Source organism: Rhinolophus hipposideros, assembly GCF_964194185.1.
Source record: "Rhinolophus hipposideros genome assembly, chromosome: 22".
Classification (NCBI taxonomy): Eukaryota; Metazoa; Chordata; class Mammalia; order Chiroptera; family Rhinolophidae; genus Rhinolophus; species Rhinolophus hipposideros.
In genome coordinates this window covers 31,266,117-31,291,274 of record NC_138068.1, presented here as the reverse complement: position 1 = coordinate 31,291,274, position 25,158 = coordinate 31,266,117, and the positions used below count along the sequence as shown (strand labels likewise).

General features: G+C 37.9%; 1 pseudogene across 1 annotated transcript; it reads right to left on the bottom strand.

Annotated features, from left to right (window-relative positions):
• Positions 1-2,472: 2,472 nt before the first annotated feature.
• On the bottom strand, positions 2,473-2,604 carry LOC308490890 (thymosin beta-10-like; annotated as a pseudogene). Its single transcript has one exon. The product of its transcript is annotated as a thymosin beta-10-like (transcript).
• Positions 2,605-25,158: the final 22,554 nt, after the last annotated feature.

Below are 25,158 nucleotides of genomic sequence, written 5' to 3'. Positions count from 1 at the left end.
AAATTAATTAATTACATGCTTTCTTTTTAATTGTCAAAAGTGGTGATCACAAAAATCTTCCCCCTTGTTATTTCACACTTTTCAAGCTTTTCCTATACGATACTGAAATGTATACAATTGAGTAAAATGATTTATGTGAACTCCCTCCCTTCAGCTTTGTTTTTCACTTACTGAATAGACTACAAGAAATTTTTGAAACTTCCTGGGGAATTTCAAGACCCCACCAGAACTTACATGCACACCCTTCCTCAGGACAACTCCATCCATCATTCCCTGCTGCTGTGGTTGCTTTCACAGCCCTTAGAGAAGATAAACTTGTGACCCAAGCTGGGAAGTTGGGACTGACTCATGCTGAGACTTTGAGCAGTATAAAGGGCATCTGGTACTTTAATTTATTCCTTCAGACTTCCCACTGCCCTTACAAGAAGCTTATTGCCACAGTTCTCCAGGTTCTTTCAACTCAAACCACTTATACACCTCGCTAGAGATGTATAACTATAAAAGCTCCAAACCATTAGTTTAGATTCTTTCCAGATCCCTTCAGAAGGTCTGTCCTAAAGACAGTGAATATGCAGTGACTAACCTCAAAGGGAACATGCCACAGAATATTTACTGAAAAGATGGCCTAGAATGGAAGAGATATAGCAAAGAAAGGCATTTTAAGATTCTGCCTCTAATTGCCTGAAATGCATGTTAGCTCTTTTAGCCTGTGAACACCATAAACAAGATAGTGATCTAATCCTCCACACTGGATGAACAAATTGTTCTTTGGTGCCTCTTCAGAGGGTCTCCCGTCAGTGGCTTTCAAAAGGCAGGTGAAAATGAAAGAATGTACATTACAGCTGCCAAGTAAAATGAAATGTCTGCCAGTTTCATGTACTCAAGATGAGGTCTGCTGCAAGCCTGGCCTGCCTGATGCATGATGGGAAATGCACAATAATGATGAAGCCTTCATCCCTGCCTTCAAGATGCTCACTCACAAAGCCCATATTCACTCAGCAAATAATTATGAGCAACACGCTCAAGGTATATTCCAATCCCTGAGAAAGAACATGATGGAAAATCAATTATCCTAATCTCAAGGATTTTACAGTCCACAAAGGAGAGAAAATTGACATTAAATAATTCTAATGCTAAAAAGAAAGTGATATACACATAAGAGAGACCCAGATAATGGACAATGAAGGGAGAAGGAGAAAGAAAATTACTTAGCAATAAGGGGGGATGGACTGAGGAGGGAACTCTCCACTGAGGAAGCTTTTCAGGTGGGTCTTACAAGAGGGTGTGGATATACACACAAGAAGGGAACGCATTCTAAACAGAAGAGAATTCCATTCAAATGAGCAAAACACACAAAGCGGGGAAGTAGAGGGAATGTATGGAAATAACAGTTCCCCTTGACTCAGCTGTAGGAGACATACCTGGCATTAATGGGAAATAAGATAGGAAAAGTAAATTGGGAGGAAATTTCAGAGGGCCATGACTATGAGACTCAGGAAGTTGGCATGTATTCAATATCTCCTCTGCTGAGTTCTGGGTGTTGTGAAGACAGAATGGGCAATGATCCAGGATACTCTCCTGGTGTGACCACAACAGCCTGCTTTTATCTAGTTGACATTCTGGAGTTTCAGGACAAGATTTCATTCAGGGGACCACATACGAAATCACTGCTGTCAGCAAGTTGAAGTTGTGCAAGGTTTTTAAGAGGGTCAGATGAGTCAGAAGATCAAATACCAAAAGATGAATCTGGTAGTAACAGTATGTGTGATGGATTAGAGGGAAGAGTGTGAACTTGAGAGGATGAATTAAGAGGTGATTGCAACATCCCAGGTAGAGGTACTGCGAGCCTGAAATCAAGCACAATAGTGTAGGGGATGAGGCACTTGCAAGTAGTACAAAGAGGTCAACCTTCTGCCTTGGAAGCTAGTGGGATACAGAGGGGAGTCAAGGGTTTAGAGTCTGGAAAATAGGGTACTGTCGCTTGAAATAGAGGTCAGGGGACACAAGACAAGCTTGGAAATTGAGAGGCCAAGTTCATTTGGGGAAATATTAAATTTGAGGTTCTGGCAAGATTTCTAGAGGGCAAACAGCTTGGTGGGAATGTCTTGTAGGTAGTCGGGGGGAAAAAAACAATCTCACTGGATACACATAAGAGATGACTACGTTATACAGTTAATCGTATACAGGAAGGTTTTTTGTTTGTTTTGTTTATTTGTTTGTTTGTTCTGCCACGAGGTGTGTTTTATTTTCATTAATCATACAAATCATTTTCTACAATATCCCAGGGCAAACCGGAGAATTTAGCAGTCTGATGGGGGGTGTCCTCTCAGAGACCCACAGGGGGAGGGCATGGGCATGGAGTGCCCGGGTTCACAATGCTGCTTGTTGCTCATGCCCATCTTGCAGACAGCTCCTTCTCCACATCACAACTGGAGTCTCCAAGATGACAGGGGTGGGGAGTTCTTTGGGTTGTTAAGAAATTTCACTCCACTTCTCCTGCTCAATGGTCTCTTTATTCAGCAGGGTGTTCTCCTGTGTCTCCATCTTCTACAGTTTGGCCTTATCGAAACTGATGATTTCCCCCATGTTGGGCTTGTCTGCCATTTTTCTTAAAACAATCCCGTCTTCGCTACAAGCCAAGGTTCCTGGTTACTGCTCATGTCGCTGCAGCAAGAGACCAGGAAGATATTTTTCAATAAAGTGCAAAAGCTAATTACATGCTAGACTTCATTTAAGTGTTTGCCTTCCTGATTTATCTACCTCACCCCCAAACATGTCAGGTGCACAGGATTTGGTCCTGGGCCCTCTGTTCTTCTTGCTCCTTATTTTTCTACTCACAGATCTTATTTACTACTAACGTCAAAAATCCATATTCCATGTTTTTATCTCCAGCCCCACAGCTCCAACTGCCTAACAGAGATGGCCGCCTGACTTGGGCATTCCAACCCAGTCAAGACAAAGATGAACTCATCTTCTCCTCTCCTCTTTAACTGGTGCTTCCTCCAAATGTCCCTATTTTTTTAAACTAGAACTTCAAGCTACGGTGTTTGAAACTATCCCTAATTCATGACATAATCATCCCAGAATAGCGGTTTCTAGCATGTTGTTCCCCTACTCAAAAGCCTCTGAGAGCTCTGAATGTGCACAGAATAAAAGCCAAGTTTCTCAACCCAGGTTTCAAGGCCATCCATGGGTCCACCCCAAATTGCCTTTCCAATCGCAGTTGTCACAGTCTCTCTTCCCAAGCCTGTTACAAGAAGACCATCTTGCACCTCTCTCTCAAGCATGCCAACCTTGATTCCTTCCTGCCTTTTCAAGCATAGTGGCATTCCTTCTTTCTGCCAGCAACAATCCCTCCCCAGCCCTTCGAGTCTTGACAAAAGTCCCATCTCCTCATGAACCCCTTCCTTGTCCATTCCAGGCCAGAGGTGGTGCCTCCTCTACAGTCACTAAATAAACCAGGTGGTGCTTACATATCTATTTCCTCATGTGTGATATGGGGTTATAAGAGTACCTATATTATAGGATTCTTTTAAAAATTAAATATGCCCAATAAATAATTATTATCAATATTATTATATGCTATTCATTGGGCTAGGCACTGAAGGATATAAGTAGGAATGAGATACACATATAGTCCCTGACCTCAAGATGTTCAAAATAGGGGAAAAAATGGATTAGGGAGGGGAGACGCAAGTAATAGGATAATTTTTCACTATTTTGTCTAGTTATCCTTTCTAGGGTGTTTAAGTTATGATTCTTCTACATGATTGTAAGCCTTGGGCGAAGTAAGTTTAATATTTTCTTGAATAATTCTTGGGAAAGCATAATTCATTTTTATTTCTGTGCTTTTTACTTCTCCCAGGAAACGGTTTACTAAATAATTATATTTTCAAAGGATAAACATTTTAATTCCAAGAGTCAGAGAGTTTTGCTCATCTGACTACACTTGAAAATAATATAATTATTAATAGCCCAATATTTAACATCTACTATTGATAGGTGCTCATTCTTACATGCCTGCACATCATACACACACACACACACACACACACACTCATCCCCAACTGTCCAGTGCATATATACTCAGACTTGAAAACAGCACTGAATCAAGAGCCAAAGAAAAAGAAATTTCAACCTCAGCTCACCTCTAGAATGGGAATAAGTATATTAATTATCCTTGTCAAGCTTCAGTCTACTGATCTATAAAATGTGTACACTAGATTGTGGCTACCAGTCCTGGTTAGACTCCCATTAGACTCCCATTTAGAGAGATATGTTATAATTTGTATTCCTGGATTCCAATCTGGGCCTGCTGAATCACAGCTTCCAGGTGAGGGGCCTAGAAATCAGTACCTTTCAAAAAGCACTCTGGTGATTATGGTAATCAGCCAAGCTTGGGATTCTCTTTTTCAGTTCTGATTCTCCTCACACTAGACATACTCCTCTCCAAGGAGCCTCTGATGGCTTGGAGTCTGGGAGGTGAGGCAGAAAGAACATTACTTCTAAGACAGAGGCTGTAATGGACGGAGTCTCCTCCCTCCCTGCTTTGTGCTCAGAAACATACTTTCTTTTCACTTCCCAACTGTGGTTTCTGATCAACATAAACTGTTCAACCATTTATAATTCTTTCACAAGACAGCTAAGAGCAAAGAAAACACTTTGATTATTTTGATACCTCTTAAGGACTTAAAGCCAACTTTGAACATGTGACACAAAATCTCTCTCATCAGATAATAATGTTGCAGTTGCTGAATTCGATTTGAATCAGATGCATATCTCCAATTGTTTCACTTACTCAGCTGTGTTATTTTAAAATCTTATTGAGTCCTCCCTGTTTACATAAAGATACATTTAAGGAATTATCCTCAGCCTTGCTGGCTTTGATCGAACCTCTTCTATAAAATGCCACTTTGCTGGGGCTTTCACTCAATCAGCTTAAGACAAAATTTCTTCCCACTCTCCCAGGGGAGCTAAAGGGCTGTGCTTTGCAAACTCTAGCTTACGAATTTTTCTAGAAGAGCAAAACCACCTACAAGAGCTTCGTGGGCAGAAAACTTTCCAAACTCTGAACTAATTCCCAGGAAATGTGGATACAAGCCATGTGCTTCTCCCCTGTATCATGTGATGGAGTACCTACACACAAACAAACAAAATCACCCAAATTCTCTAGGAAACTGCTTTTAAGAGAAATATTGTGCTTCTTTCTCCCAGGTTGTGGTACAAGAAACCTGATCCCAAAGAGCCCCATTGTCTTGTTAAGGGGTCTCAACCTGGGGAATCTGACTGCTTGGCTCCATCTTCTGCTAGCTGTGTGAATTTAGGCAAAGTACTCGTGCTTTTTGTATCTCAGTTTCTGCATCTGAAAAAAATAATAATAGTGCCTGCCCTAGAGGTTGCTGTGAAGTTTAAATTAGATAGTATATAAAAGGCTGAAAATAAATCCTGATGCATGGTAAATACCCTATAAGTGCTAGCTATTATTTCTTGTAAGGCTCTAGCACTTGAGGCAAAATTCGTCAAAAGAATCTCTTGCTGCATCTGTCCCACCATCTCAGCAGTGGTCAGTTATCTTCTCGAATGGTTTGGCTTTGTCTATACAATGGCTATCATCAGTAGATGCTTCCATTTTCTTTCTTGAAGAAAACAGAAAGAGTCCTCCTACTTGGATGGCTGTTACTCTTAATTGAAGGGCACAACTTTGTTTGTTCTTGTTCCTATAGCCTAAAGGACACCACTAGCCAGGTCCATTTGTCATTGTGAATTCATCTCTGATAACTTTTGCACACTAACAAAGTCAGAATACCTCTGCTTCAGCTTGTCCCTACAGCTGCCACTCTGGAGGTGAGAGATGCAAAATTCAACCTCAGTTGAGCTCAGTGGTTGGCATCTCGTTGACACCCAACAAATACTTGAGTAATTAAAATCTGTCCTCCCAACCCTCCCCACTAAGGACTAAGACAATAGAGCATGGTACTCTGAAAAATTATCAATTGATCTAAGATTGTCCTTTAAAAGGTCAAAGGAAATGAACAGGAAGAAAGAGAAGGTTAGGTTTGTGGATGTTTTGTCATGAAAAGCTGGACATTGTTATATCTGTTGGGAGGACAAGAGTATGAAGTGGTAGGCATTTAAATAGAATTCCATCTGTTCTATGCCCAGATTCAAGACTTTGAGGTAGCTGAGGTAGATGAGAAAGCACAGAACCTTAAGCTATTTCCAGGAAAATGACAGAACTACTTAAAACTCTAGATGAGTTACTTGACAAGGGAAATTGATAAGTCAAATGGTCAGGTACACTTAAACAGTCAAGGGGTTCCTTGGACCAGAAAGGTTTGAACATCTTCAACCCTCACATGTTCATTTCCTACTGAGTAAGATGGTCCTGCGTTCAACATGGGTGAAGGAAAACCAATCACGCAGAAAGTCAGTTTGCTGGCAAAGCTTCCAGAAGGGAAGAAATTTATCACTTAGGTGACAAAACCTAAAATTTCATTGATTTAAAATCTGGGGTGTTAAGAGTAGGACAAATTTTACGAAAACATGATTTGGGGCAGGAAAGGGGAAGGGAATTAAGAAGTATAAACTTCCAGGTATAAAATAAGTCATGGGGATGTAACAGCCTAGTCAATAATATCGTTAACTAGGTACAGTGACAGATGGTTACTAAACTTATTGTGGTGATCACTTTGTAAGGTATATAAATGTTGAATCACCTGAACTAATAATATCGTATGTCAACTGTAATTAAAAATAAATTTAAAAACTAAAAATAAAACATAATTTGGATGGATGATCTTGATTTACTTCAGAGATGTGCAAAATTAAGCTAAGATTTTAAGTTACTTTCCCTCAAGGATTGAAAAAAAAGAAAATCTCTACTAGTGAAACATAATGTTTGAAGTACATGGCAAAGAGTTGGCCCTTTCTGAAGTTTTTATTGCATCCTGTTCACTGGGACCCTAAACACTCAGCCTGTGCCCAAACCTAGTATCATGGTTAGAATTCTGATATTCAGAAAAAAATATAATGAAGCTTCAATATTTACTTCATACCTGGAGGAGGGAGAGAATAAATAGTTCTATACAGGAAAAATATGAATTATTCAGAAGAAAATTCTCCATTATAGCTTAATCTTCTCTGTTTCCACATATTTGTAACTGATATAACTTCAGGAAGTGAAGAAGTTACACCCATCCTAGTTTTAACTGAAAAGGCCCATGGCATTCTGGGAGTGGTTTCTTATCAGTGTTACTTTGGGGAACACAATAGTTTCTGGGTAATACCAGTATTCCAAATTGCTAATTCTCTTCCCCAAGAGAGTGATTTAGTTAATGTAAAAATCTCAAATATAATGCATTCCCCTATCCTAAGGACATTAAAAATAAAGGATGGTTTTTAAATTTCAAAATATACCAATAGGAAAGTTTTTTTGTGTTTTTTTCTTTTGTTTTTTGGTTGTTGTTTTTTATTTTAAATAATAAAGGTGGTACAGGAAGCAAGGATAATAACATATGAATGAAATTTTATTTATGCAGAATTTGTTTGTTGAATCATACTTTTTAGTCTGATCAGCTAGACAGAAACACAGCGTACTATGCCAGATACTTTTTTCTATTCTCTTTATATGTATTTTTGTGGCCATCTCTGTCACTAGAGCTGTGCCTCCACAGGAAAACCAGTCTTCTTGGCCTGGCTAAATGAGGCACAGTTGGCATATGGATCAAGAAGGTAACGGTGGAAACATGAGCAGAAGCAGGGTACAATTCTGCACGAAGAAAAATGAGTCACAGATATCTAAAGAATATATTACTTAGAGAAGACAAAAAGTAAACTGATTATAGCTTCGGGGGTAAAAAGAGCAGGAGAGAGAAATGGTTAAAGGAACTGAGACTGGCCCCTCAGGGAGGTTGAGTAATATATGGAGTGTTATTAGATCAAAGTTCTCTATCTCCAAGGAGAAAACAACCAAAAATTGGCTTTAAGTCTGTCCAGAAAGATGTCAGCTTAGCTTTTAGGATAAATTCTTGGTGTATAAGTTGATACATATGATATTAGGTTACAAAAGAGAAGTCTTGTAATCTTCCTCCCAGGAGAGGTAACGCGCATGCTCATGACCATTGAACGTGGCTGATTCACCCAGAGCCACAGACATGAACTAGAAGACTTCCCGGGGTCCTTACAGGCTCAAGACTTTCTAATAATTCAACAAATAGGAGTCTGTGGAAGTGACTGCTCTGCCCGGTGTTTAGCAGTTTTGGCAAATTCCAAATACTTTGCCTTCATACAAATGAGGTTAACAGCAAGAATAGAATTTACAAGGACATTTTACAACCAATCAGCACCTCGCAGATGATACCATACCCGCTCTTTTCTTAATATGGCTGGACACAGTTTACAATAGATCCAGACTTCAGTGCAATTAAAAGAATTGGTGAAAAACGCACATTTGCAGAGCGACCATTTAGATCGTTGTCAGCATTTCGGGATGAGAGTTAGTAGACCTAGTGTTCACAGAGGAGTTTCCCTGGATTCATAAAGTCAGTCAGCTACATTGAGGAAATGCAGGGTCAACCCTTAATGCTTCTGGTGCCAAGGGAAAGTTACCAGAACATGAAGGAGAAAAAGCAGGAAAAATACCTCCTTTTCTGTCACTGCTATGAACAATGAGAAAAAAATAAATCCTATGCTAAGGCCTGCAGAAAAAGCATTCTGCTCACTCTTACTCTCTCAGTTGAGATGCAATTGTTCCAGCCAAACTAGAGAGGCATGCACATAGACTCTTTTTAGTTTTTCAATTAAAAAAATTTTTTTTTAATTTTTTTATTCCCATCCCCCCACCCCTTCCCCTCTAGCAACCATCAGCTTGTTCTCCATATGTGTGGGTCTGTTTCTGTTTTGTTTTGTTTTGTTTATTCATTTTCTTTTTAGATTCCATATACATGTGAGATCATATGATATTTGTCTTTCTCTGTCAGATTTATTTCATTTAGCATAATACCCACTAGGTTTATCCATGTTGTTGCAAGTGACAAGATTTCATTCTTTTTTATTGCTTAGTGATATATTCCATTGTATCTATGTACCACGTCTTCTTTATTCATTCATCTATTGATGGACATCTAAGTTACTTCCATATCTTGGATATTACTAGTAACACTGCAATGAACATAGGTGTACATATATCTTTTCAAATTAGTGTTTTTGTTCTCTTCAGATAAGTACCAAAAAGTGGAATTGCTGAATTGTATGGCAAATCTATTTTTAATGTTTTGAGGACTCTCCATACTGTTTTCTGTAGTGGCTGCAGCAATCTACAATCCCGCCAACAGTGTACAAGGGTTCCTTTTTTCCACATCCTCACCAGCACTTGTTAGTTATTGATTTATTGATGATGACCATTCTGAAAAGTTTGAGGTGATATTTCATTGTGGTTTTAATTTGCATTTTCCTGATGATTAGTGATGTTGAGCATTGTTTCATATGTCTATAGGTCATCTGTATATTCTTTGGAGAAATGTTATTTAGTTCCTCTGCCCATTTTTAATTGGATTGTTTGTTTTTACAGTGTTAAGTTGTATAATTCTTTATCTATTTTGATATTAAGCCTTTATTAGATGTCTCATTTGTGAATATTTTCCCACATTCAGTAGGTTATCTTTTCATTTTGTTGATGGTTTCCTTCACTGTGGAAAAACCACACTCTTAAAAATGAAAGAAATTTAGAAATTATCCATTTAAAAAATTTACACACACACACACACCACTACCACCACCACCACCACTACCACCACCAGCTAGAAAGACCAATAGCCCAAGAAATCTTTTTCTTCTTTCACAAGAAAGTCACAATCCAAGCAAGAAAAGCAGTGGAAGGACAGCCCATCTCAAGAACTGAAGATAGTTGCCCCAGTTTATGTGGCACTGAAATGAAACCTCCTGCTTCTTTCTTCTCCAGGTAGCCATTTCCCAAAGAGACACCATCATCTCTATGTTCAGAAAGAAATCTCAGTAATCCGCCTTAATTGCTGGGCTTCCAAACAGCTTTTGACTCCACCGCAATTATGCCTTAAAATTCCCACACCCAGTTTGTGTTTTAAGCCATGGAATTTTTTAAGACAGTTAAATCAGAAACCGTGGGCCCATGTTACTCTGCCAAATAAATCATGTACATAAAAATTGAACTCCCTGCTAGAAAGCCCCAAGCTATGCCTAGGTGTGTTACTAGTCTATTCTATGTTAAAAATAAAATCCTTTTCTTCTGTTCTAATACTTCTTTTCTTGGTACTAAATGAAAAAGTAGAGAGTTTTGTAATCCCCAACTTGAATGTAGAGCCCCCTATAAAACAATTCATATCATGTGAAAAAAGTAACCACAATGCTATCCATTGAAATAAAAATGGAAACTTTTTTAACTGTTACTAAGCAAAGACAACAATGGTGTCCCCTTTCAGAGTTGATAAGAGATCATGAGGTTGAAATTCTGCACTTTGAAAACTAGAAGCCTTCATCTTAAGACCTCATTCTTCTTTCAAAGCAAAAAGGTTTGAAAGCTTACTGGATCCATAAATGACTCCATCGTATGCCATGTTTTTGATTTATGACACTCTAAAACAATTACTGTTATAATCAAATACATGTCGACTATGCATTGACACTTAAGAAAAATAATTCTTGAAGCATGTCAATATTGGGACAAAGCAAAATGGCCTTGAAAATGAACCAATCCTGCACAAAAATCATTTTAAAAAACAACAAATAAAAAGAGGGAACACGTATTTTTGTGTGAAAGCTCACAAAATTGGAAACAAGGCAGGTCAATAAAATTTTTTTCCAAACCACCTTTCCCTACCCCTAGAAAGCATTTTATGAGATAATGAAAACCTCTAACATTGAGTGATGTGATTAAGTAATAAAAGGTTGAATTTTCCTTCCAATGTAACTCCACAGGGTGCTTCCTAGAGTATGCCAAAGGTCTGCTATGTGTTGGTGCAACACCAGATTACAGGTGTTTGTTAAAGGAGATCCCACTGAGCTTTTTCTCTAGGCTGGTGAAACAACAGCTTCATTCTCTCCCTCTAATGGGCTAGTTAGCAAGCCCTACCCTTCCCAGTAGAATGCTCTGTGCATAGCGTTCATGGGTGCATTGCCTCAGCCTTGAGTCTACAAGAAAAGCAAACTTGCACACTTGAAATCTCGTGAGTCACCACTGAGTACTATCTGGATAAGAGAGCTTGTATTTAGAACCAACTTTCTCCCCACGTGTTTCACAAGAGACTGTGGGGCTCAGCCACTGCAGATACACAAGAGCACTAAGAGAAGATGTATGGCCAACCTCCGACCCCAGGAAGGCAACATTTAAAGGACAGCCAATATGATTCTTCCCTCTGGAGAGACGGTGCAGGGCACACAGGCTTGACCCAGACTGCTGCTCGGCAAGTTCCTGGTTACAAGCAGGTTAAGGCAGCCAATAAATCAACCCTCAAAGCCGGGCTTCATCACCCTACACCCTGAACTCTCTCAGAGCTTTGCAGCCATCTGAAGTTTCTTTAATGGGATTACCCTGATGAACACAGAATTCCTGCAGTCTGTCATTGCGAAAGGACTTCTTCCAACAATATCTGTGAGAAGGTACTTTCATGGCTCATCCTCACATTTTTCTCCTAATATTCAAATTGTATTCTAAATTCTCCCATAAAACCTTTCTACCAATAGATAGATGTGTATGTGAGTGTGTGTGGTAAGGACATTGATTTCATTTTTCAAAGTGTCTTATTTTGAAATAATTTCAAATTTAGAGAAAATTTGCAAATCTTAAATACCCTTTACACCAATTCAACAAATTTTAACATTTCCCAAATGTGTTTAATATCTCCACGTCTCTTTCTATGTAGGTATCCACACATACACATAAATAGCAATATAATTATTTCTGAACCATGTGACAGCAGGGTGCATGTTTGATGCCTTACTCTGCAATACCTCAATGTGTGTTTCCTAAGAATAAAGAGTCTCTTATATAATCATGGTATATATTTAAATTTAAGAAATTTAACTGATGTAATAATTTTTGTCTAATCTAATCGATAGTCCATATATAAATTTCATCAAATTTAAGAAATTTAACATTGATGTAATAATTTTTGTCTAATCTGATCTATAGTCCACATATAAATTTCATCATGTTAGCCAAACAATGACCTTTATAACAATTATTTATCGGATGAAGGATCGTGTTTGTGATCACATATCACATTCAGTTGTCATGTCTCTATAGTCTCTTTGGACCTGGGAGCAAGCCCTCAGCCTTTCAGTTATTTTATAGTGAAGGGGACCAAAGTTTTGCCACCCTAAGGCTGCCTTTTTTGATATTGATTTTAAACTGGTTGTTGAAAAACAGAGAACTCAGAGGGAGGCTTTGATCCTCCCCACTTTCCTGTCTAAGAGAGTCAGATAAGGGGCTTGCTGCAGGAAGGGAATCTTGGGGTGTTTGCCTTCCCCTAATTTGAAGTAAGTATGGTAGATGGAAAGGCTCCAAGGAGAGGGGTCTGGTAGCTATATCACCTCCTGTATTCCGCTGAAGCAAGAATTTACCTGCCACGTATGTTCACTCTTCCTCAATTATCTGTAAATTGCCTACTTCCATCACTGCCCTTCCTTTTTCTCCTTTGTCCAAATGACACCCAATTATGCTTCACTGTTTTTGGAATTTTCATGCTTAGGTGAATTCCCTGTGTGCATGTATTAAAAATTTGGTTCTTCCCTGTTAATCTGTCTCTGTTAACTTGATTATTAGCCCAGCTAGAAGAATTTAGAATGTGGGAGGAAAAGTATATTTTTTTTAGCCCCCACAATAAAATGTCCCTCAATTTGGGTTCCTCTGATATTTCCTTGTAATTAAGTTCATGGATCGCATCTGAGGCTGGAATACCACATAATGATGTGTTCTTCCCAAAGTATTCCATCTCAGGACCCAGGATATCTATTTGCCCCTTTGTGGTGATGTTAATTTCTATCACCTGGTTAAGGCTGTTCCATGTCTTCTCTGCCTAGTTAACTATTTTTCCTTCATACTTTCAGATAACTGGACATTATTTAAGTATTCTGTTCTTCCTTGAACCTCCACCATGGGATTTAATATCCACTGATGATTCCTGCCTGAATCCATCTTTATTCTAATGTCATGTGTTTTCTTTTTTATTTAAGCAACATTGCAGAAACAATTCACTGAACACTATCACAGGGTAGAAAAAAACCTTAGACTGCATTAGCACACAACTCACCAGGCTTTTTCATTCACAGGATGATGATATCATAAAAAGGAGGAAAGGGAGAAATGCATACACTACAAGTGGGCCAGGTTTGCCACAGCGTGGTTTCCTTTTATCCTAATTTCTCCAAAAGAGCTCTATCCCCAGAGGTGCTAGTCCAAGTCTGAAATCACCACACCATCTTCCACTTCTTTGATTCAATATCAAGCATTTTTCATTATGATTACATGCAGTCACTAGTCCAGGGCATTTCCTCCCTTTTGTTTAAATTGCTTCTAGAATAAACATCTCAAAATTTAGGATGACGGCCAACGGAAGATAATCTCTCAGGGGAAAACATTGGAATCCTCACAACTTCCATCAGTGAGAAGCAGAGGAAAATGACAAGTTGCCATACATTTCCAAAGAAATTACACTCCACAGTAAAGCTTCTCACCTTTAACTCTGGAGGTCAGAGCAGTCTCCCCAGAACGTGCCACCCTCCCATGCAGATTGTTTCTAACTGAAAACAATGAAAGGCCAATAATCTCAGGAAGTTTTTTTGTTTGTTTTGTTTTATCTCTCCATTACCTGCTTAAGAAGATTCAGATAGAAAAACCTGCTGTAGGAAGAGAACCTTAGCATATTCACCTTAGCCAGATGAATTAAGTGTGGCACACAGGGAAGATCCAAGCAAAAATCTGTTCCCTTACATTTCCCTTTGTCCCATTGTTTCTAGAGGGCCCTGCAAGAATTTATTTACCAAATGCTTGCTCTTTCTCATTTTCCTATGAATTGCCTATCTCCTGCTCCCTAGTCCAAAATGACATATACCTCATTTTGTCTCACTGTCTTTGGAATTTTCATGCTTATGTGAATTACCCATGTGCATTATTAAAATTTGATTTTCTCCTGTTAATCTGTTGTATGTCAGATTATTCAACCAGCCAGAAGAACTAAAGGGGTAAGGGGAAGTTTGCCATCCCCAACAAATCCATGGAGTAAAAATTAGTCTTTCAAAATGTTAAATGTTTTTATATAGTAAATAAATCATATTGTAACACTTCCCATGGAAACAGAAACACATATACATATATAATATGTAAAACTTACACCCATCTACACTTTTCCTTGTAAAAGGAGAACCAGGGATTTCAGAAACCCAATATGTTAATTATTAAGAGAATACTACACCACTTCATATGAAATGAAAGAAAGTACCTAGAACCTACTGGGTAGGAAAATCTATCACTTATCCCCTCTAGGATTTATGTTGTCCATGAAAAATAAACATATTTCCTTGAGAACAGATGGAAAATGTGAGGTGGCAATTCACTGTCCAAGAAAGCACATTACTTCCCAAGAGGCAAATTCTCACTTCAAGGTGTAGAATATTCACATGCATAAAAAACTCTCCAATCTACAGGCAAGAAAGCCTACTAAAATGAGGATTATTCTAGTAAAATCAGAGTTTGACTGAAAATAAAAAAATAAAGATGACAAAGTGACAAGGTCCAACATATATATGGTGACATGTTCAGTTCTGCTGCTCTCATTACTAATCAGAATGAGTTACATCTTGTCATCTAACAAAGATTTGCTTGTCTTTTTTGCATTGGTATGTACAGTTGACCCTTGAACAACATGGGTTTGAACTGCACAGGTCCATTTATATGCAGATTTTTTGATAAATACATATAGTACTGTAAATGTATTTTCTCTTCCTTATGATTTTCTTAATAATGTTTTCTTTTTTCTAAATTATTGTAAGAAGGCAGTATATAATACATATAACATACAAAGTATATGTTTATCGACTGTTTATGTTATTAATCGGGCTTCTGGTCAACAGTAGGCTGTTAAGTTTTGGGGGAATCAAAAGTTACACATGGATTTTTGACTTCATGGGGGGGTCGGTACCACTAACCCCCCATATTGTTCAAGGGTCAACTGTATTTTGTAAAGATTCTACATCAAAATCCCAGCAGGCCAGCCAGGTGAAAAAGACTACACATCTATACATAGAGTGAAAGCATATTGCACCATATTGTGTGGTATCTTATCATGTCGGGTCTTACTGTATTTTACAGCTGAAAGCAACTTAGATGTAATTTTATGGCTCCCTTGTTTTATAGGTAATGCAACAAAGACACTGTTTATATACATGTTCATTTAATATATATTAAATTTATTAATATTTATTTGTTCAAAGAATCTGCATTAAGCCCCTACTTTGTGCCAGGAACAAGGCCAGGCCCTAAATATATGATGGGAACAAGATGGATATAATCCTTGCCCTTACAAATATCGCAACCTACTTGTGCAGTATTTATTGATGATAAAAACATCATAGTTTATTAACAGCTTTTATACAGATCAGCAGTTCCCAATAGAAATACAACATGAGCCACACATGTGATTTAAAAATATCTAGTAGCCACACTCTTTAAATGTAAAGAGAAATAAGTGAAATTTGATAATATACTTAATTTGATCCAATCTGCCCAAAATATCATATTTTAATATGTAGCAATATAAAGTTATTAGTGAGATGTTTTACATTGTTTTCATGCTGTCTTCAAAAGCTAGTATATTTTATTTACATTTTCAGACATTTCAATTCCAATGCTAAATTTTCTTCAGAAATATTTGATCTGCATTGAGATTTCATAGATTACAGCTAAAAACAAAACCAGAAGTTTGACAAATTCAAGTTATTCCAATCATTCTTAAAATTTTCTAAAATCTATACCAGAAAAAAAAAATAAAAAATAAAAATAAATAAAAACTATATCAGACAGGTTTTAAATTTGAATTAATTAAAATTAAATACAACTTAAAAATCCAGTTCCTTTGGCATTCTAGCCCACTGCCATGTGCTCAGTAGGCCCATGTAGCCAATGGCGGCCACGTTGGTGGTATAACTTAAATGATATCGTTTTATTTTCCTAGGAAATCAGTGAACTAGGCAGGGCAGGCATTCCTACCCACATTGTACATATGAAAAACAAACACAGCTTAGAGACAATGAAATGACTCATCTGAGGCTGTAGGGTCACCACAGTGAGTGGTGGAATCAGAATTTAATCCCAAGACTTCCAAAGCCCAAAGATCTCTCCCTATGTCTTGCTGCATTAAAAGTGAGCTTGAGGAGTCTTAGCTCTGTCCACAGCACTGTGTTAGGCCATAGAGAATCTTAAGTGCCATATTAACTAATAAGTTTGGGCTTAAGCCAGCACAGAGCTGGCACGCAGGTGGTCTAAGGCCTGGATTAAGTCATAAATGTGTTCTGTTGGCCAGATCTAATTTTTCTTTTAAAAATCTGAATTTGAGTGTTTCTCAATGAGATCTGCATTTTTCACTTTACCACAGACCCTACCACTCCCTATTACTCATAACTATACATCTGTACTCATTGATTTTTTTCCTGCCCATGATGCATTTGAATTTGCCAACCGAGTGAGGCAATTGGAGTCATTAGGGTTTTCAAGCAAGAGAGGAGAGTGATCCAACACTGCTTTCAGAAGATGAATCTGGTCCTCTGTGCAGGCTAAACTGGTAGTAGCAGTAAAGACTAGAATCAAGCAGACAAGTTTAACTTGAGTACTAGGCTTTTTTTAAGTTCATCTTGCTTCCATCAGGGTCATTTCCTTCTAGTTCTCATTAAAATATCTTTTTGAACCCAAAAGAATCTTCCAGAATGTCTTAAATTTTTAGTCAATGGCCCAAAAGAAGCTTCCAGTGAAATGATAGAACTACTCTCACATATACCACACACACACACACACACACAAAGCTGGTCTCTACCTGAGACCAGGTAGAGGTGCACCTGGATAACTCCTACTGAAGGCTTCTGAGTTGAAGATAAAGATACGAATTTTAAAAATGTAATAACATCTTTTTTTTCTTCCTTATTTGCCTGCTAGGGAGCACTGAAAAAAAACCTGTAACTTTCATATATCTGTGTTCTTTTCTTGTCAAGTAAAAATTTATGAATTCTTCATCTTTGCTATACCACAGGCTTCTAGAGAAGATGACATAAAGGCAGCTTTCACACTCCTTCTAGGAAAGATACCATAGGAATATTGATTGACTTGGACATTATTGGTGAGGAAGGAAAAATGGCCCAATTTTGAGATGCATCAATTTTTAGTGGCCCCTTGCAGGTACAAAATCAAAAGAACAAAAGCAATCAATCAAACTGATTCTATAAGTATGCATTTATTGATTAATTCAGTGTAACTATGACATGTTCTATTTATCATAATTTGGCAAAAGGTGAGAATCCATTTAAAGCAATTCAGTAGAAAAGACCAACTATATTTTTTGCGATTCACATCAGAGTCAGTTTTCCATATCTGAAAAAAATATTCTCTTACTTGAGTCCACATGTTTCAATAATTATGTTGAATAGGAGAATCTAATGCAGAGAATCTCAAATCTGAGTGTAAAAGTTATGGGGGAGAGAGACTGATTAATATGCAGATTTCTGGGACCCAGCCCCAGAGAGGCTAATTCACTAGATTTATGGCAACTCAAGTCCCACAGTGAATCTGTTGCAGGAGTTACCTATAGTCCATAGTTTGAGAAATATGGCTCTAGCATTTGGCCATAGGTCATGGACCTATCATCTGGGGCAGAGATCACTAGCTTTAATGAAAATTACTTCCTGATATCCTCCTTGTATCCACACTCTCCACAATGTCACTCTGTAGCTCTTCCCATCAAGAAGAAGAGTCTATTTCCCTATCTTTTGAATATGGCCTGGCCTTGTGGCTTGCTTGTAACTTTGCAGCAGAAATGTCAGTTTGCCAGCTTCATGTCTGGGGCTCGAGAAGCTTTGCATGCTTCTCCCTCTCAGATTCTTCTCACCACCATGTAAACAAGCCCAGATGAGCCAGCTGGAGGATGAAAGACTGCATGGAGGAGAGTCCGATTGTTTAATTCAAGGTGAGCTTGGACCAGCTTATAGTCTGCCCAGAAAAGCAGAGCTCCCTACCTACAGCTGGCCAGAGATGCGTGGTGATCACCAAGAGAACTGTCCAGCTGACTCAAGAGCAATAAATCTTACTCTTTTAGACCACAGTGTTTGGAGAAGCTTGGTATGCAACAATAGCTAACTGATGTATAAGACAAAGTCCTTACCATCTGTCCTTTGTTCTGGAAAGCCTGAATGAGACAATTATTTCTGCACAGGAGGAAAACACATCTGTCATTTTTGGCAGATAAATCCATGGCCAAACTTTTACCATTTGGTTTCACTAGATTTTATCATAGCCTCACAGCTCTCCCAACACTGTTGAACGAAGGTGATGGTCAAGGAGATTGTCTAAGATGAGAAGTGAAACCCAGGCCCCAAGCAATGTAATAGTTAACAATAAAAGTATAAAGTGAAATCATTTAAAAACACTGCAAGATGAAATAAACCATAACAATTTTTTTAGTCTACCATCAGCATCTTGTAGTCCATTCACCAATAAATAAATAAATCATATTGAATTTGTTCTTTTGAATGAGAAAGGAGACATATACAAAGTCAGACAATTAACTACAGTCAACTTTGAAGTCCCAACTCCCCATGGGAAGCTATGCACTGACACCAGACCTAGTCTACTCTTCAAAGCAATTTTGGAACTCTTTTTCTGGAATGGCCATCAGAGCTGTCTTTGTATTACCCTTGATGTCCTGAATGTCATCAAAATGTCTTCCTTTCAATATTTCCTTTACCTTCACATAAAGAAAGAAGTCATTGGGGGCTAGGTCAGGTGAGTTAGGAGGGTGTTCCAATACAGTTATTTGTTTACTAGCTAAAAACTCCCTCACAGACAGTGCCGTGTGAGCTGGTGTATTGTCATGATGCAAGAGCCATGAATCGTTGGCGAAAAGTTCAGGTCATCTGATTTTTTCACACAGTCTTTTCAGCACTTCCACATAGTAAACTTAGTTAACTGTTTGTCCAGTTAGTACAAATTCATAATGAATAATCCGTCTGATATCAAAAAAGGTTAGCAACATCATTGCAACAAGTTCGCAAACTTAATTGTCAGACCTCGTATAATCTGGTATTTTTTAATGTTTCCTATAAAATCCATCTAGTCTGTGTGAATTGCTCAAAAGCATTCAAATTCAGATCTTTTAAAGTTCCCCAAATGCAAAACCAACTAACATTTCCTTAATAATTCAAATGCAGCTTTGCCGTGTCTCATTTGCTACTAAATAATTATAAGCTGTCTCATATATCAAGAATCAGAATGTCAGAATGTCAGAAACACCGGTCTCATAAGAGAAATACATTTTGCGCTATTAGAATATTGATTGTTTTGGCATCAGTTGCATTACTCTCTGCTTAAAGCAATGTCCGTGGTGTAGGAAACTCTCCAGAGCAGTGAGCTGCAGAACAGCACACCATATGCTCTGCAGTTCACAAGAACAATAGCCTTAAGTCAAAGGTGACACCTTGGCTAAGAATCTCTTTACAAACTGGGCTTTACAAAATGTAATGGGTACATTACATTCAAAGTCCAAATGAGTTACTTCTTTGGTCTGAGAGATAATTATTTCACCCCATACAAAAGAATGAACAAAGCTTGTCAAAACTGTAGAGTTCCCTCATCACTGACCATCTACAAACACTAAAATGGAGACAAGACGAAAAATGTCTATTTGCCCATCAGAGCAAATATTAGCCCCACTGACCCCATAGATTTCCTATAACTTTCTTACAGATTGGCTCCTTATAATAAAATGGCCAAAAAAATCATCAAGATAAACACAAGCTAAAAAACCATATTCATGTAATATTTTATAAAATTATATATACCAGGAATGAAAACAGGGGAAAAAAAGCCATAACAGATTCCAACACAATTTCCCACACCTTTCAATAAATTTCCTATTACCGTGTTTACCTGAAAATAAGACCTAACCGAAAAATAAGCCCTAGCATGATTTTTCAGGATGACTTCCCCTGAACATAAGCCCTAATGCATCCTTTGGAACAAAAATTAATATGAAACCCAGTCTTATTTTCAGGGAAACACAGTAGGTGTAAGTCCCAGATTTCTATGCTAATCCCAAAACAAGGAAAAATCCTTTGGTTCCATAACCCTCATACTTGGAAGCAAAAGCCTACAAGTCAAAATATTCCTAGATTTATATTAAGAGATTTCCTCCCCATTGTAAGTTAAACCTACAGTGAATCAGGCTTTCTGATTGTACAGGTCCTGATATTTGGCTGTTTAATAGAAGCTGAGTGGCTTCCAGTTCAAGTTTGCCAGCATTCTAGGAGTGCCCTCTTGGTGTGAGCGGTCAGAGATGATTAACTGAAAAATATTTCCAAGTTAAACATTGATTTGCCTCTGCCTCTATTTCTTCCTATCTTGGACGACCTTTCCAACTCCTTTTTTTTCCCCTTTAACAAAGAAGGCAGGCACCAGTGGCTTTGTGCTTCTCAGTAAAATGCAAAAGCAGAAATCTGCATTTGTTAGTTCTTATGGTTATGTCTTATAAAGAAATGAGCAGGGTATTGGGGCAATCCAAGGAAGATTACTTGCTTTTCTTGGTATACCCAACCCATACACACATACAGCCCATACTCATGACTTTAATGAGATCCTTTCTGCTTTGTTTCATTTCAGTTAGTATTTCACCTCAGTATGTAGTCCACAGATTCAGAAGGTATGAGGCTAGCTTAGTTTATAAGTTAACTTGAACCTTCTCCAGTTCATTTTCTTCCTACCTTTTATAATAGGAAAAGGGCTGTGCATATTTAAGACATCCATCCTCCAGATCTCCACCTGCTATTCCAATCTATCATCAAATCCTGCTGCATCTTCCTTTGAAGTATCTCGTATCAGATTCACACACACACACACACACCTCTTACCCTCAGCTCAGTCCCCACCACTGCCGAGCACTCTAAGCCTTAGTTTTCTGGAATAACATAACAGCCTGCTATCAGTCTCTCTTCTCCATCCTACCTGCAAGATTAAGATTAGTCTTCTAGAACATGGCTGTAATCATGCCCTTTTCCTGCTCAAAAACCTACAGTGACTTCCTACTGCCTAATATCAAGGTTTAATTCCTCTTCCTAACTCAAAAGTGTTTCCATAATCTTGTCCCATTTCATGTACCTGATCTAGTTTCTTGCCATTCTTTGCTGCATAACTTTTATCCAATTAGGCTGATTCTTCTCAGGCCATCCCCCTTGCTGAGGAGCATTACAAACTGTTTACTAATATTATTAAACCTTTCCTTCTAGGCTCTCACAAAGTTAGGAGTGGCCATGTGACCTCCTCTGGCCAATGAATTCAAAGAAGACAGAAGTGACACATACCACCTCTGCGTGGAATCATTTATGAGCCAATTCATTATTCTCATGTGCTCCCTGCTTTGCCACAAAGACCTATAATCTTCCAGGGGGTTAGCAGCTCTATTGTCTTGGATACCTAAGTGAAGATGAGTTGCAAAAGAGGCCTCCTACTGATGTCTGATGAACATTAGCACAAACAAAACATTTACCCCATTGCTTTATGTCACTGAGATTTGGGAGATGGTTGTTACTGTGACATAACCTAACTGATACACCTGCAACGCTTGTTCCTGCTTTCAAGCCTTTTTATTATATATACGCCCTCGCTCTATTTCTTTCATACAAATATAATATGTGCTTATTCTAATTTTTCACATCCTTATAAAATCTGGAAAACAATCTATACAGCAGGGAAAGAGCAACAACCTTCTGGAAAAAGAGAGTTTATTATCTAAAATTATCTAAAATATGCCATACGAAAAAAACACATCCAAAAAATAGGCCAAATATTCTTACATCTTCTGCTGATAAGAAATTTAATTAGGTGAATATTCGTGGATGTTAAGAAATTATTCTTAATATTTGTAAGGCATGATAATGCTGTTTCAGTTTATGCTATTCTAGAGGCTTTCTTTTTTAGAGAGTAGTAGCAATGAATGAAATAATATAAACTCAGAGATTTGACCAGAAAGGTTAGAAGATATAGCTGAAAGATCAGCTCTGATTAATTATTGAAGCTGAGTGATGGGTGCTTTCATGACAGTTTGAAATAATAAAGATATTTGTATGAAAAAAGGTATTTTTTTATTTATTGAAAATCTTTCTAATATGAGTAGACTTCCTTCCTTTAAAATAGACCCTTTGCACCTTATAATTCACAAATATTTCTAGAGCAATAGGCATAACATGTAGAGTCTGAATATTGTTTTTTTTCAACATCAAAACCAATTTCAAAAACAAAAAAAACAAAACAAGAAAAACCCAGTTACCACCTTTTCTCAATAGCCATAGAGAGTTTCCTAAACTATTTTTTGGACTTAATTCCTCTTCTTGTCTTAATTTCAGGTTTCAACCTCTACATATTAACCACTGTGATCTTACTCCACCCTTGCTATCTTTTCTTAGTAATCGTCCATTCACCCTTGTCTGATCCACGCTCACAATATGTTTTTTCTGGGTAGCAGAATATGGAGCAAGGCTTGTGTTGATTTTGTGCAGCTCACATTCCTGGAATGTTAGTGCTAAGCACAGAATTTGACCTGTAACACAGTGAAGAAAGAGTTCAAATGCAAACTCCAAAGATATCCATCCCACAAAATAAATGCCAATAAGCAATTTCCTTTTCCCAGCTTACCAGAGATTTTCATCAGATAGCCCATAACAGACAGAACCTATGCCAATATTTTATAACCCATAAAATTTCTTCAAGCAATTGTACAGATTTCCAGCCATCCTTTGATCAGTGTTTGTAACAGTGACTCTGGGCCTTGGCCTAAAAATGATTCCTAGATCTCGATATATATACAATGGAAAAGATCTGGCCTTCAAGACAGCCTCTCATTAAAGCACTAATCTGTTCCACCACATTCTTCTGAGACACAGCGATCAACATTCTAGCCGGCCTCAATGGCCAGCCCTAATAAGACTGATAGAAACAGCTTAAGTAATTGGATTGCTATATGGGATTGAATGTCTGACAACAAAAGATAGCCATCTCTATTCGACCACCATATCTTTGTTCCAGTAATGAATTCATTTAGCCATGCACTTAGAGGCTCCTGGGCCCAAGGAGAAACGACAGACTAGGGACATAAAAGCTGGGTCAGCTGATGAGCCCAGAGACAGAGGCTGTGCAATTCCAAAAAGTTAATTATGATGAACACGGGCCACAGACAATGACTTGTTGAATCATTACCATAATCACATTACTGCGCTGGTCTCCCATGCCTGGCACACGGCAGCGTTGGCTCCTTCTCATTCTGCCCATGTCCTGTATACTCATTTGCCACCTGCAGTCTCCTTACTGTACATTACTTGTTGGTTGATATGCTCTTAACTAGCCCAGTTCATTCGTGTGTCCTAGACATTTTTTTAATTTAATATTTTTCTATCAAAAGAGACTGATGGCATAAAAGTGTTCAAGGAGTTTGCTGTAAAAGACATTGGTGCTAAAAGTATCTCATATTTATCCTCAAATTTATGACTTGGGAAAAGTACCATCGTCCACTGAAATATAATTGCAATGTCAAAATCATATATTTATGTATAAATTCAGATACATCTAAACACAATTAGTATAATGTAAATAAAAATATTAACCTCAGATAGGTGTAAAAAGTGTTAATATAATTCATAATATTAATATCTAAAGCCCATTCTAGAGTGAAAAGCAACAAGCAGTGCCCACACTCAGTGATTCTAAAGTAACGTTCCCAGTTAATATTTTCCTAGAAGCTTTGACATATTTATTTCTTGACCACTGGGTATTTCTTTTTCTCAGCAGTGTGACATGAATTATTTTTACTTTTAACTTCTCTGGGACAGTTTTGGTTTGTCTGGAAAGAATACCAGTCAGCAAGTGAGAATGGCCTGTCGTTTGATAATAAACAGAGACGTTGATACGATAACCATGGCCAAAAATGTAATAACCCAGCAGCAATAATAATGGTAGAAATAGCATTATTAAACAACAATTACTTTAGACGTGCCAACTTAGAGAGAGGATTCTAAATATTTTTAAATGAAGCTCTGATTTAGCTATACACCATTCTGTAACAGCGCTCAAGGATCATTCATTCTACATTAAAATGGAAAGAAATAGTAAAGCCAGAGTGCCTTTGCTTTTTCAAACAGTGGCACCAAAGAAGCCTGAATACAAATGTCTTGCTATCCAGTCCAACTCCAGGTCTTTAAAGAGTATCTTTCAGCCAAGATTCGTTGACCAACTTGGCAAAGAGCTAGAACAAGCTTCACAATCCAAATTGTGACTTTGGATCAGAACTGAAAATACACAATCATATGTTGTCCAAAAATGGCATGATTTTCCCTTCTGAACTGATTATACTGCCAACATAATCTCAAGAACTTGAAACTATAGCCATCACAAAGATTGAAATATTTCTAATTGTAGGTAAAAAATATATTTTTTATTTGAACATAAATCATGAGCAAACCAACACAAGGATTTTTACTCAAATCTAAGCAGAGGCTCCTGAGGGGTTTGCTGATTTCTTTGAGGAGGATTTTTCAACCCAGGAGGTTACTCTTTTGGTGGGGCGCAATTGTTCCCTCATCAACACAACCTACAGACCACACTGTAACTGTGACTATCACATCTGATAAAACTGAAGTTATTGTAATTAAAAAGGCCTTAAATTCAATAGAACATCCCAAATACCTGCTTAAAATGCCTTTATTTCTTTTTATTTTCTAAAAGGCACTGAAGTCGCAATCAATATATATGTGAGACAATCAAGAGCAATAATATTTGCCATATCTTCAAGCACAGTCTCTGTGTAGGACCAGCAGTGGTCCCATACCCGACAGGAAGCTCCCCCACACCCTGCTAGTCCACCGGGCCCTTCCTCTCCCCTCCCA